This window comes from Engraulis encrasicolus, chromosome 16, assembly GCF_034702125.1.
Source record: "Engraulis encrasicolus isolate BLACKSEA-1 chromosome 16, IST_EnEncr_1.0, whole genome shotgun sequence".
NCBI lineage: Eukaryota > Metazoa > Chordata > Actinopteri > Clupeiformes > Engraulidae > Engraulis > Engraulis encrasicolus.
In genome coordinates this window covers 6,393,815-6,408,859 of record NC_085872.1, presented here as the reverse complement: position 1 = coordinate 6,408,859, position 15,045 = coordinate 6,393,815, and the positions used below count along the sequence as shown (strand labels likewise).

The following is a 15,045-nucleotide window of genomic DNA, read 5'->3' as shown; positions in this document are numbered from 1 at the left end:
ACTTGTATGGCGCATTATAACGTGTTTAACTAAATTGTTATTTTTTTTAAAATCAATTCTACACCATGTTGAATTGTCTGATTTTGAATCATGGGTTACAACAACATAGCAATACCAGCCAACATTAATGTTGCCATTCACAGTCCACAGTGCATGCCAATATTACAATGACTGCTGTGGTGGTATATGGAGCATTACGCAACCCTCCCCCCTGATAATTAGATGACTGTTAGCCGATAGCTTATGGGCTGGTTAAGCTGGTTTTATCTTTAAATGAAGTGTCAGCGATACAGGTTATTAATAAAGGTACAACTTTCATCACTCCAGCAGAGATTCTAGGAGTATTATGACCCAGTGCAATGGGAATGTTTGGACAATGAAAGTTCTTAAATAATTTTGCGTTTCAAGTGTAATTCTAGAATCTTGGCCCTGCTGTGGCCAACTGGTAGGGCACTCGTCTACCATGCGACCGACCTGGGTTCGATTCCCGGCCTAGGTCATTTGCCGACCCTTCCCTGTCTCTCTCCCCGCTCGCTTCCTGTCCACCTCTCAGACTGTCCTGTAATAGGTGAAGTCGTAAAAGACCAACAAATATTCTAAGAATTCTAGAATCTTGCATTGTTGTAAAATACATTAACTTTCAAAAATCCACTCCCTTGAAGATTTACACTGTAAAACATAAAGACTGTATACAGCGTAAACAGTGATGTACACGCCTTTGTGTCTGACAGGAGGGCAGGCTGGGAGTTGCCAGCTATTCGTGGTTGAAACTCACTGGCATTTAGGATAGCCACTCACCTTTCAGGGTCTGAGAGTTTCACCCAACCGAAAAGGTGCTAAGCTGCTTCTTTTCAACATCCTACTGTATGGGACTTGAAGTAATTCAAGTAATAGGCCTGAAGTTATTTTCTGCATTAATCCAAGTGGTTAGTAAAGGTAGCCATCTGGGGGCATAGCAGACAAAATACTCAGCCCTTATTATTCATGCATGAGGCGTCAGAGTTACAGTAAGGGTGAGCTTGTTGAGGCATGTTGGTGGGCAAGGCGAAACAGAGGTACCATAGAAAGTGTACAAAAAAGAGGGTTAGGCTACTTGTGGTAGGCAAAGGTGAGATGTAAGTGCAAACTCCATAGGTTATAATTATGCCGTTTCAGTTTAACTTGTTTACTATGACCACTGATTGTACTTCTGCTGTGCGTGCGTGCGCGTGTGCATGCGCGTGTGCGCGCGTGCGTGTGTATGTGTGTGTGTTTGTGTACGTGCGTGTGTGCGTGTGTGTGTTGGTGTGCGAGTGTGAGAGAGAGATTGACAATTTTTTATATGTTTAACTGTACATTGGAGACTGGTCAAAAGCTGGTCAAAAGCAAACTTCAAATCCTGATAGATTTTTGACAGTAAAGTAGGCTACACTTGACTTGACTTGAAAGCTGTGTGGATCTGTGTTTGTTCCATGTTTTGACACCCACAGGGTTCTCACACTGGACAATTTTGAGGTAGTTTACTCTAATTGCCATGGCAACTGTGGCTGTTTCAAGCCCAAGAAAAACCCCTTCTCTTTCAAAACTCATGTCCTGTCAGCAGTTGGGTGGTAGGCCAATACGTAGTTAACTTACTGTGTGACACACACACGCACGCACACACGCGCACACACGCGCACACACGCGCACACACACACACACACACACACACACACACACACACACACAGATTAGTCTATGTCTGCATGGGAGAGCAAGAAACGCAATTTCAAATTCTTTGTATGACCAGTGCATGTAAAGAAATTGACAATAAACTTGACTTGACTTGACTTGACTTGACTTGACTTGACTTGACACACACACACACACACACACACACACACACACACACACACACACACACACACACACACACACACACACACACACACACACACACACACACACACACACACACACACACACTACTGGAACGCAGGACATGCTCTAATAGTGGTTTAAAAGACTTTACTACAGGTACCATGTTACTACACCACAATGACATTACACTGAGCCTTCACTTACACAGCACAGGCCAAAAGTTTGGACAAACCTGCTCATTCATTCAATGTGTTCTCTTTATTTTCATGGCTATTCACATTACATGGCAGATTCTCGCGGAGGGCATCAAAACTGTCCATTAACACATATAGAATAATTATGTGCCTAGCACAAAATATAATTTCCAGCTGTTGTCCAACAGCAATATCAGCTGTCTATCCACTGATGGTTCCATAGGTTTAAACAAGCTTATTTATCTTACTTTTTTCACGTAAAAACATCCAGTAAGTCAAGTCAGTCTTCATTGAACATGAAAGTCATCCAATAACTCCCTAGAAATAGACATTTAAGATGTTTAAACATTGTTTTAGGCATTTGCCAATACAAGCAAGCATTTTCCTATTCTGATGAGCTACTTGGTCACATCCTCAGGAAGTCACCTTTGTTAGAGGGAATCTTTGGCAGGGTTTTTCCACTTCTACTTTCACTTTTGATACCACTGTTCCATCTAGTCCACCAAGTGACTCATTATCAAATTAGGAAAATCTTTATAACAGGGGCTTGACTTAACAGTTGAACAGTCAGAAATCAGTCAGCCTATAGGTGGACAAAGAGAGCCAAAAAGATTAACAGGAGAAGGTATACGAAACAATGACCTAAACAGCAAGTCTATCGTCCATGTATAGGCCTAGTAGCAAGATAAGTGACAATGTGACACTATTGAAAAAGGTCATAGAGCCTATAGATGAAGCTTGGTGAAGGGGTTACACTGCATTTGAGATCCACCTCTGCTGCGTGTGTGTGTGTGTGTGTGTGTGTGTGTGTGTGTGTGTGTGTGTGTGTGTGTGTGTGTGTGTGTGTGTGTGTGTGTGTGTGTGTGTGTGTGTGTGTGTGTGTGTGAGAGAGAGACAGAGATAGAGAGAAGATAGAGGGCTTGTGTTAAGTATATCCTAAGTAGCCCTATGAAAATAGTTTGATTTTAAATGTGTCTGCCTCGGACTCAAACCCTCATGCTTATATTGAATAAGAGGAGTATGGGCAGGACTTGTAGTCACCTTGAATTTTATTTTGCTGCTGTCAGTTTGGATAGGTTCATGCGCAAGCCTGGACTGGTGATCTGGTAGGCCTACAGGGCATTTCAAGGTGGGCAGACAGTTCTCAGGGGACGATGCTGTCGGGTTTTGTATTTTCTCAGAGACTGACCCACAGTTTAGAGGCTGCGGTGCAAAAACTTGTCCATCTTTTGCTTACAATGAGATTTTTTGCACATTTGTTTGCAAAATAAATGTTTGCACATTATTTTGTCCAAAAAACGTATCAAAAATTCATAATGGCACCCAAACATGTAGAACTGGTCTTATACTTTCCATAAAGTTGATGTGGCAATGAGATAAGGGTCCATGTTCATAGCAGAGTGGATTCAGATGAATAGTGTGGCTTTTTTCATGTTCATTGAGGTGTTCATTTCCTATATCTTTGCATTAGATTGGCGAAATAGCTGTGACTGACAGAATTGTTATTTTGTATATTTACCACACTAAAATCATATGAATATTGAAAAACACCAAGTCAACATATTTAAGCATTGATTTTATGCACTGAAAAACTAGTTTAGTTGACATTTGGTCTTTATCCTGCTATAAATCTCTTTGGGTTGGTTTGGACCCAAACACCACAAATGTCACTATTGATGATATTTTTCAATATTAGAGAAAAACTAATAAAAGAAATTTGGGGGTTGTTGTACTCTCATATCAACTGTAATACATGGACAACATAATCACTAATTGTATCACTTAAGGACGTATTAATAGTGAATTTATGCAGGTTTTGATAGTTTTGGTCATCAAAAACGATTTGCATAATGTAAGATAAAAGACCTGTGAAGTCAAAAAGATGAATAAATAAAGTAGTATTTCCATGGATATGAATACATACCTAGTTAGCTATGAGATGAAAACAATATTTGATGAGAACTAGTGTTTTTAGGTATTTTATGGCTGAGTTTTGTTATCACGGGTCAAAACTGACCCGAACACCACAGGTGTATGCAGCTTACGAACACAACACAAGGGTTAAGTATATCCTAAGTAGCCCTATGAAAATAGTTTGATTTTAAATGTGTCTGCCTCGGACTCAAACCCTCATGCTTATATTGAATAAGAGGAGTATGGACAGGACTTGTAGTCACCTTGAATTTTAATTTGCTGCTCTCAGTTTGGATAGGTTCATGCGCAAGCCTGGACTGGTGATCTGGTAGGCCTACAGGGCATTTCAAGGTGGGCAGACAGTTCTCAGGGGACGATGCTGTCGGGTTTTGTATTTTCTCAGAGACTGACCCACAGTTTAGAGGCTGCGGTTCAAAAACTTGTCCAGGTCTTTTGCTTGCTCCCAGGGTGCGATTTGTAGGGGGGGATGGGGGGATTGTCCCCCCTTCTGGTCTTGATAGGCCTATCGCCACTTTTTCTACATGATTTTATCACAGTTCAATGTAGTTCCATTGATATTGCTTAAAATCTGAAACATATCCCCCCTTCTGGTTTTCCGACAAATCGCACCCTGAGTAGGCCTATCATTCTTTATTTGGCAGTTTAATCGCTTGTCCCGTAGTGAACCGATAAGGGACGTGACTTGCTCCGTATAAATGACTAAAAATAGACATGTCTGTTCCACACTAACACTAATCTAACTGTTGCCAGTGTGACCTGGAGCTGTGCGTCCTGGTTCTCTCCCTCCCTCATAGCGTCTAGAGATGAGGCTTGGTGTTGCACTGAATTTCACACCCCACCTCTCCAGTGGCCCCTGCTGGGCAATTTTAGAAATGCTGCACATGCTGTCAAATCGGCAGTAACAATACGCTTTTTTTTTTTTTATCATTACCTGCTCCCCAGAGGTTCATTACAATCCCATGTCACATGTGCAACTGGGTAGCATTGGTTTGGAGAGTGGTGGGGACATAAATAAGGCAAGTTGTCCAGGTATCCAATTCATGCATTGTGAAAAAGTGGTTGGTTCATCTCATAAGTGATGATATTTCCCCACCCTACGCACCTAAAACTACGCCCATGCACATGGGTATGCATCAGGGGCCAGGTTGACATCTCTGATTGCACTTTTTCTATTGGATTTCTTGGCCTCCGTTGTATCCTGCAGGCATTTGCTGCAGAGAAAGCGTTAGTTGAATTTGGCCATAGGGGAAGACCATATGGATTACAATGCTTACATTACATTACATTACATTGCATTTAGCTGACGCTTTCATAACTTAGCCTACTTACTTACATTGCTTACCTGCAAATGAGTATTGGTTCTTCACATTTCATAACAAGGTGTGACTTTGTTGTTGCTGTTGTGTTCTCTATTATTGACCAAATTTTGCATTAATGCCACAGTACAAGGGTGTAACAATTCGCCTGACAGAATCAACGCCAGAGAAAGTCACAACGCTATATTTTTCACGGGCGGGTTTTATACTGCAAATACGGTAACTAACTGCACTACCTGTAAGACAGACAAAAGTTATGCATAGGAGGAATACACGAGAAAAAGCCGCCAGTAGCGCACGCCAGTTCAGCACAGCAAATGAATGAAATGGAAACCACACAATGATTCGTGCATAGCAAATAGATTGCGCTGTATTAGAGGAAAACTCAATCGATTGCCAATAGCGCATGTACAGCAAAGACGGATACCCAGCGCAGGCTAATAAACAAACACCTATCCCCGTTTCCCCCAGTGTCTTTCAGTGTCCCAAGTAGTTCCCCAAAAAAACCCAAAAAGACGCGTTCAAAAAAAAAAAACAGTCAATGAATAATCCGGTGATGGACAGAGGCTTCGTGGACTGCGGATGAGTAGTCAATCCAATTACAAAATAAGGATGCAATCTCACCCGTTTACGGACGTTCCGGAAAACCTTTATGCTTCAAGTAATCCACAGGTAGTTTCGGCAATGTTCATGAAGTTAATCCAACATAGAACCCCAGAAACGCCATGCACAGGAGCCAGGCAGCACAGACCGTTCCGTAATCCCTTGGAGAAAGCAGGAAGTGTCCCCCTAACTCACCTCCTCACAGGGGAGTATATAAAAGTCCACCTGAACGCCCCAAACCCACGTCATTAAATCAGAGGAGACCGGTGTACATACATGACACAGCCATACAAGTAGTCAGAAAAGAAAATACTAACCAAAATTGCATGCTCATGTCATGAAAAAAAAAACGTGATAAGGGGTAACCTTTACATCCCCCCCCCACCCCCCCCCAGCCAGCGGCATATCGGGACCATAGTAGGGCTTGAGGTCTACCACATTTATAGTGTCTACCTTTAACTTATCAGTTAGCCATTGGACCTGGTAATTGTTGGGTCCCAACTTCTTCTGTACTCTAACAGGCCCGGACCATCAGGGCGCAAGTTTTGCAGAGAACTTGGCCGAAGCTTTGGACAAGGGGTGCGCCTTAACCCAGACCAAGTCATCGACCGCAAAGTGGGCTTCTCTTCGACCGTCATTGTAATACTTGGCTTGTCTGGCTTTGGCCACACCCACATGCCTTTCCACTTCCTTCAATAGCTGTGCGTGTGCGTGCAGTGTGTTGTATGCAGGTGTGTGTGGTGCGGGTGTTCTGTGTATGAGTCGTTCCAGAGGGACTTGGAGGTTGCGGCCCAGAGCCAACAGTGCAGGGGTGACACCAGTGGTCTCATGTACTGCGGTGTTTATGGCCAGGCGGAACTCGGGCAGCCAGCGGTCCCAGTCGTGGTGATGTTGTCCTACGTACGAAGCCAGCATGGTCTTCAAGGTCCTATTGACCCTCTCTGTTAGGTTGGTCTGCGGGTGGTATGCTGTGGTGAGTTTCTGAGTCACACCCCAGGACGCACACAGAGAGGTCAGTAGCTGGCTCGTAAATTGTGGACCTCTGTCGGACACCATGTAAGCCGGGACTCCCCAGCGGGTGAAGATGTCATTTTTGAGGACTTGGCACACCTTCGGTGTCTTGGCATCCCTCAAGGGGAAAAGTTCCACCCACTTGGTGTAGTAATCCACGACCACCATCAACACAGAGTTCCGGGCCTTGCTGCACGGGAATGGTCCCATGAAGTCGACTCCAATCATTTCCCCTGGTGCCTTGACTTCGGTGGACTGCAGCCATCCAGCTGGTTTGGTGTTGGATGCCTTGTATTGTTGGCACACATTGCAAAATCGGACATGACTCCATACATCTCTCCTGATGTCCGGCCACCATGCAACATCCAGAATTTTAAGGAGTGTCTTCAACCGCCCAAAATGGCCCCCAAATGGGCTGTCATGGAAGTATGCCAAGAAATCTGGGACTAGCACAGACGGTACCACCATTTGGTAGTTATAACCACCATATTTTGAATGGCACACCCCGGTACAGAACACCTTGCTGGAGATGAAAGTGTATGCGGCCCGGGACCGGATCAGCAAACGGACTGGACCAAGTCTTGACAGCAATCGTCCTTTGCCTGAGCTGCTTCAATCTCCTGCAGGGTGGTCGGTAGGCTGGTCCACGATGACTTTGCCACGGCCACGGCTACTGCTATGCAGCCGGGCTCAGGAGCAACATCTGGCTGTGGGGCCCGAGACAACGCATCGGGTACCACGTTGGCGTAGCCCTTTTTGTAGTGGACTCGGAAGGTGAATGCCTGGAGCAGCAGAGTCCACCTGGTCAGCCGGGAGGAGGTTTTGGGACAGTTAAATGCCCAAGCCAGTGCATTGTGGTCGGTGTAGACGTCAAAAGTGTCCCCTTCCAAGTAATGGCGCCACTTCTCTACCGCCCAGACCACTGCCAGACACTCCTTCTCTGACGTTGAGTACCTGAGCTCAGGTCCATGGAGCGCTCTTGACGCATAGGCTATGACCCATTCTATGCCTTCTTCGGACTGCACTAAGACTGCTCCTAGGCCCACATCACTAGCGTCGCAGTGGACCTGGAACCCCAAATTCGGCTTTGGCTGGGCCAGAACAGGGGGTGCTTGCAGTAAAGTTTTGAGACGGTCGANGGCCTCCTGGCACTGTGGCGACCATACCCAAGGCACGTCCTTCTTTTTTGAGGTCATTGAGTGGGGCCGCCTCGTCGGCAAGTCGTGGCAGGAACTTGTGGTACCAGCCTACCATCCCCAAGAACCTCTGGAGACTCTTGAGGTCCGTGGGCACCGGGAAGGCAGTGATGGCGTCAACTTTGGCGGGGTCCACCTCTACACCTTTGCCAGACACCACATGCCCCAGGAACATCAGAGCAGTCTTGAAGAGGTGGCATTTTTTTACATTCAGCGTCAGGGAAGCCTGATGGAGCTTTTGAAACACTGCATCGAGATCTTGCAGATGTTGTTGCTGGGTCTTGGAGAAAACGATGATGTCGTCAATGTAAACAAAACAGATGTTTCCCTTCAGGTCGCCCAAGACTCTTTCCATGAGCCGCTGAAAGGTTGCACCGGCATTGCGTAGACCAAAGGGCATCACTTTGAACTCAAACAGACCCCGATGGGTAATCATGGCTGTCTTCTTCTTGCTGGCAGCACTCATGGCTACCTGCCAGTAGCCGCTTTGAAGGTCCAAGGTGCTGAAGTATGTAGCTCCCTGCAGGGACTCCAGAATTTCATGCACCAATGGTACTGGGTAGGCATCGTGGTGTGTCTTGGCATTAAGGCCTCTGTAGTCCACGCAGAAGCGGAGGGATCCATCTTTCTTTGGGACCAGGACTACCGTGATGCCCAAGCTGAGGAGGATGGTTCGATGACCCCGGAGGCCAGCATTTTATCGATGTGTTCGTTGATGATGGCCTGCCTTTGTGGAGAAGCTCGATAGGCCCTTTGACGCACTGGTACTTCATCGGTGGTGTGGATGTGGTGTTGGGCAACATTGGTGGCACCAGTGGTCTCAGTCCAGACCGTAGCCCATTTCTGCAGCAGCGGCTTGACAACCTCCGGCTGCGCTTCCAGCAACGGCGCAGTAGGGTGTTGTTTAGTGGAGTGGTCACTCACGGCCGCGTAGAAAAGGACAGAAGGCCGCTTGTGTTCCCACTCCAGTGAGTCACGGGATTTCTGCACAAACTGGAACTCCTCCCCCGCTGGAAACGCATACGTCCCTTGGTGTGGCTTCAGGGTGAGCTGGCTTGCATACATGAAGTCCAGGCCGAGCAGTAGGGCATGCACAACTGATTGTCTTCAAGCACAAAGACGTTGATGGTATAGTGGGTGTTGTTTAGGGTAAGCAACAGAGGGACTTTGCCAAGAGCCTTGCTTTCCTGACCATTGGCCATGACAAATCTTTGACTGTCCGTGCTGCTCAGAGTCTCATCACCCCCCGATTTGATGTTTTCCCAGAGTGCCTTGGTCATGAGAGAATAAGTGCACCCTGTGTCGAGGACAGCATCACCCCTGGAGCCCCTTATAGCCACTGGTAAGACAAGAAGGGTGGGGGTCCCCATGACGGCAGACATTTCGGCAGCTGGGGACTCAACCTTTTTAGTCGTCTTCTTGGCTGCGCGGTCCGCAGGGTTGCTCTGTTGGACCCGTGCCCCAATAGTCCTTTAGAGTTACTCCAATCCCGTTCAATCAAAGAGCCCACTTTAACAACTTGCTCCACAGTTTTCACGATGCCACGCAGCCCACTAGCCAGTCTCGGGTTACATGCATTCAGGATACGGCGTACCATCTCATCTTCGGGCATGTTCGTCCGCCACTTCAAACAGAGTGCACAGTGATCATATGCAAAGTCCCGCAGGCACTGGTCGGGGGTCTGTATACCAAGGCGCAGCTGCTCCTCAATCTCGGTACGGTAGTCAGACGGCAGGAATGCTTCTAGGAAAGCAGTCTTAAAGCCCTGCCAGTCTTTGACTTTGCTGCGCGAGGCTTTCCACCAACTCTGTGCAGACCCTGTTTTAGCACCGAGTTTCAGCGTGCCAATTAGCTCAGCATTGTCAGAGGTTGGAGGGTAAAAAAGTTCTCGCACTTTTCGACAAAGTCTGTGACATCAGATGACTTCCGGGACTCCCCAAACCTGGGGAACTCCATTTTGATTGGGGGTCTCTTTGTGGCAGTGGGCCGGAATATCACTGTGTCATCTGCAGAGAGGGGGGACTCAATGAGAAATGTCTGGTGATTAATGTCTGGGGTAGTAGGAGTGGCAGGGGCGGCATTTGTTGGCGTTGATGCTGCTCGAGCAGGCCGCCATACCACCCGCGATGGCTTCAGCATTTTCTGTAACTGGGCCTCCCATTGCTCGTCTCGGCGTTTCAGGCAGTCGGCTACATCTTGCGTGAGCTTCGCTACAACATTGTCAGTATGTTCCACAGCCTTCTGCATCGCTGTGTCAATGGCAGCTCTCACTCCTTCCTCTCTGTTGAGCAGGCTGTCCACGGCCTCCTGAAGGCGCTGCTCCAGGGCCTCGACTCTGTGATGCAGCTCCTCGACCTGCCCAGCTTCCTCCTCATCCTCTTCGGATGACTGGTGTGGCTCTTCATTCTCTCTGCTGAGATACATGGACTGCAACAAACTTGTTATTTCCGTGACCTCATTTCGGTCAGGCCTAACAGTGACGTGCCGCCGGTCAACAGCAAGTGGGGAGAATGCATCGCCCAACACCACCAAAGGAAACCCCTCTTCTTCCTCAGCGAGGCCGTCTTGGGATGGCTTTAGATCTGGATCTGGTTCTGGTACCGTCACCGTCAAAGGATCCGGCTCTAGCCCAGGCCCTGGGTCTGATTGCATGCAAGTGTCGTGAAATGTAATGTAATGCAGTGCAAGTAAATGTTAAGTCAGTAATGTGTGGTGAAATGTGGTGCAAAGTGGACACAGGCCAGCTAATACTACACTGGCCTAATGTGTAAGCGAAAGAGAAAATGTAGCGCAACGTAGGCCTATGCTCCAACAAAAGGTCACCCTCAAGCCCCACAATGGAGAGAGAGAGAGAGAAAGAGAGAGAGAACGAGAGGAGAGAGAGAGACAGCAAGCACTGCTACAGCCCACCCCATACACAACAGAAATGCAACATTTAACAGTATAGGCAATATAATAATTTAACCCACGTTCCCCGTATGGGCCACCAATCTGTAACAATTCGCCTGACAGAATAAACGCCAGAGAAAGTCACAACGCTATATTTTTCACGGGCGGGTTTTATACTGCAAATACGGTAACTAACTGCACTACCTGTAAGCCAGACAAAAGTTATGCATAGGGGAAATACACGAGAAAAAGCCGCCAGTAGCGCACGCCAGTGCAGCACAGCAAATGAATGAAATGGAAACCACACAATGATTCGTGCACAGCAAATAGATTGCGCTGTATTGCAGAGGAAAACTCAATCGATTGCCAACAGCGCATGTACAGCAAAGACGGATACCCAGCGCAGGCTAATAAACAAACACCTAACCCAGTTTCCCCTCAGTGTCTTTAAGTGTCCCAAGTTGTCCCCAAAAAAAACCCCAAAAGGACTCGTTCAAAAATAAACAGTCAATGAATAATCCGGTGATGGACAGAGGCTTCGTAGACTGCGGATGAGTAGTCAATCCAATTACAGAAATAAGGATGCAATCTCACCCGTTTACGGACGTTCCGGAAAACCTTTATGCTTCAAGTAATCCACAGGTAGTTTCGGCAATGTTCATGAAGTTAATCCAACATAGAACCCCAGAAACGCCATGCACAGGAGCCAGGCAGCACAGACCGTTCCGTAATCCCTTGGAGAAAGCAGGAAGTGTCCCCCTAACTCACCTCCTCACAGGGGAGTATATAAAAGTCCACCTGAACGCCCCAAACCCACGTCATTAAATCAGAGGAGACCGGTGTACATACAAGACACAGCCATACAAGTAGTCAGAAAAGAAAATACTAACCAAAATTGCATGCTCATGTCATGAAAAAAAAACACGATAAGGGGTAACCCTTACAAGGGTTGCATGTTTTGATGCATTTTGCTTTATTTCAATAGCATATAGGCCAATACCACACTTCCTCTCTTTTGCCCAATGGGCTAATTGAAATGTGCATACAGTGCCGCCAGTTACTATTGATACCCTTGAAGTTTAAGTACATTATGGGACATATCTCCAGACAACAAATAATTAGGTCAACCATGATTTTTCTATAGATAGCTTGTGGTTGATACTAATAATCAACAGCATTAAATACTAAACTATGAGAGGGAAAAAATTGAAGACGGTAAAGCTCCCTGGATCACTGGTATTGGCACCCTTTACTGGATACCATTGTGGAAACCTAATTTGACTCAATTATGGTAAATCGCAAATGGGAATCACCTTTGACTACTTGCTTTTGCCCATATAACATGAATTAGGCAAGGAATTATGATATTTGTGTTTAAATAACCACATGTTACAGCTTGTGTGTCTTTCACCAATGTGAAGACAGAGGACATGCCTGAGGACACCACAAATACTATTATTTGCAAAAACAAGACCTCCAAATAATAAAAGGTCATCTCAAAAGACCTTGGTATAACATTTTCAACACTGTGTTGAGTTATTCAGAAATCTGCCAAACATGGAGCTGTAAAGACCATCCTTGGATGTGGGGGGTAGGGGAAGAAATTGTGATAAAAGTATTTGGAAGTCAGTGCAAATAATGAAAAAACACAGGGGCTAACATCTACAGACCTGACTGTCAACTTTGAACTGATTTGGGTAGTTTTTTTCAATAAGCACCCCGTGTTAAACACTACACAAAGTAGTGCCTTTTGGTTGGAGACCAAGGCAGACCACATTGCTTAATAAAAGTCATAACAGGGAACACCTGACGGCTGTATGAGAATATACAGGTATAGCACAGCCCTTTTAATAATGTTTTAAGGTCAGATGAAGCAATAGCACAGTTTTTCAGTGACTTACACTAGCAGCATGTTTGCATACTCTGCAAGAAAGTCTTTAAGGAAAAGGACACCCTACCAAAAATCAAGCATGGTGTCCGATCCATAATATTATGTCACCCCATTGTTGCACCAGGTATTGGAGGCTTTGACCGTATCACAGGTATCATGACAGGCATCATGACATGACAGGTATCATCATTTACAGGAAAATTTGTAACCATGGCAAGAACACTTGGTTTGAGTTGAACATCATGTGCACTCCAGCAAGACAAAAACCCAAAGAACACATCCAAATGCACAGTGGATTGGTTGTAAAATGAAAGAACACAGTCATTGATGAAAACCAAAACCTTCGGAGGCTGCGAAGGGGTGCCAATATTCCTGGACATGCCCTTTTTCGTGTTTTTGTTTGAAATTACAAAATGCATTTGGAAATAAATACCTGGCGATTCTAAATATCTTATAATGTTCAATTAAAAGATCCTGATGGTAAAATTTGTGTATATTTCCATGTATTTCTGGATATATTGCACACTTTGTAAATAAAATTAAAGGGTGCCAATACTAACTGGTAGCGCTGTATGCAAAAGAATTTAGAGCAGCATTAGGCCTAACTGGGTGGTTGACCATAGCCTGATAGCATTAAGTGAGTTGGAGAGGAAGGCATAATAAATAAATAGGCAATCAAAAGGCCTTATACCTCATAAAAATCAAAATCAAAGAGCAGAACAGTGCATGTCAATTTATATGAGCCACACAGAGCCCAAACATTTTCAGCTATCCACTGCCAACAAAGGCTGTAACATAATCTATCAAAGGACACATCCCAGTTGAGTGATGTTTGGCCACAGACTAGCCTGCCACTGTGGTTGTATAAGAGGGGTTAGGAATAGCCTGTAAAGAGGATAATCACTACGTTGAGTGTCCAGACTTCTTAGCTTGGCTTTAACTGACTTTCTCATACCTTAGATAAGGCGAGAGTGAGTTATGAGGTCCTCAGTGAGAAAGGGTTTGAAATTGTGGGGTAGCCCTTTTTAAGTTGGCCTAGGTTATCAGTTGGGCCTAGTCAAGTTAATGGATGCAGGCTGTAGCTGGTAATCAGCACCTCCATCCATGTAGGCCTACTACTGTCTGTGAAACAGTGCTGGGTCTCTCCATTCACATTATCCAGTGAGCAGGAGCAGGCTGTCTGTAGCGTCTGAACTGGCCACTTGATGGCAACACATCAATGGGATGTACACTACACCAAGCCAACTAAAGCTGATTAACAGAAACCCCATAGGACTTTGCCCATACACGTGTTTCTCGAGATTAGAACTTCTCACCTTTTCAAAAATCAATTCGGCCGGCTATGGTGAGTCGTATGCGCTATGCAACCTCTTATCATTTCATTTTCAGTAGATTAATCAGCTGCTGCTACTACTAGTATTACATGGTCTTAATTTAAAGTTAGTTCTAGGCCTTTCATCAACACAAACGCGCGCGCGCACACACACAGACAAAACATTTCTGCATGACGTCAACGCGTCAGAGAGTCTAGTCATGAGGTAGCCTACATTGGATAACAAGCGGAAGCTAACCCATATCGGAGATGGCTAACGCAATCGCGTATTTTTTATCGTTATTTTAGGTAATGTGATTCTTGTATCGTTTGTCAGTTATTCAATTGAGGAGGGGTCATTTAAGCGTTCAAAGCCGGCGTAACTATCATGAAACCGGCAGTAGTTGGCACGTTTACTGCCTACATAGCAAACGAGCTAATCCAGCTAATGACACATTCAGACAGGCAACAATGTTACTTTTACGGAGTAGATCGAAGTCACCTTTTATTCACAAGGAGTTGTTACATTGTATCTTGTTCCTAATCAGCAACACTGTTATCTTGTATCAACGTGAACAATCGACGGAAGTGTTTTTCCACAATAGAGGAGTTACCAGTTTGCCTGCGTTAGCTAGTTAGCTGAGGGCAAGAGTTCTGTTGGGCGTTTTTGACACCAAGCTAGTGAAGTCGATAGTTATGTTTTGGTGAAATCCAGTGGCTCAGTTTCATCTTATAGCTAGAGTCACTTTCTAGTACAGACCCATTTCCCAAATTAGGCATCGAAACAGGAAATGGAATGTGTTTAGTGCCATTTCTTCACAGGCCTTTATTATAAACAATGCAACTTTGCAATGTAACA

At 45.4% G+C, this 15,045-nt stretch overlaps 1 protein-coding gene across 3 annotated transcripts in view; it reads left to right on the top strand.

The window, feature by feature from the left end:
- Window positions 1-15,045, top strand: part of nadkb (NAD kinase b) — a 29,439-nt gene that overhangs the window by 1,017 nt on the left and 13,377 nt on the right. The window contains exon 1 of one of the 3 annotated variants that reach the window (XM_063218437.1): window positions 14,138-14,219. The exons of 1 other annotated variant lie outside the window; for it this stretch is intronic. The gene's annotated coding sequence lies outside the window, so the exon portion shown is untranslated. Of the gene's footprint in view, window positions 1-14,137; window positions 14,220-14,382; window positions 14,496-15,045 lie in introns of those variants that run through there. One more of the 3 variants, XM_063218436.1, reaches the window with a different exon arrangement.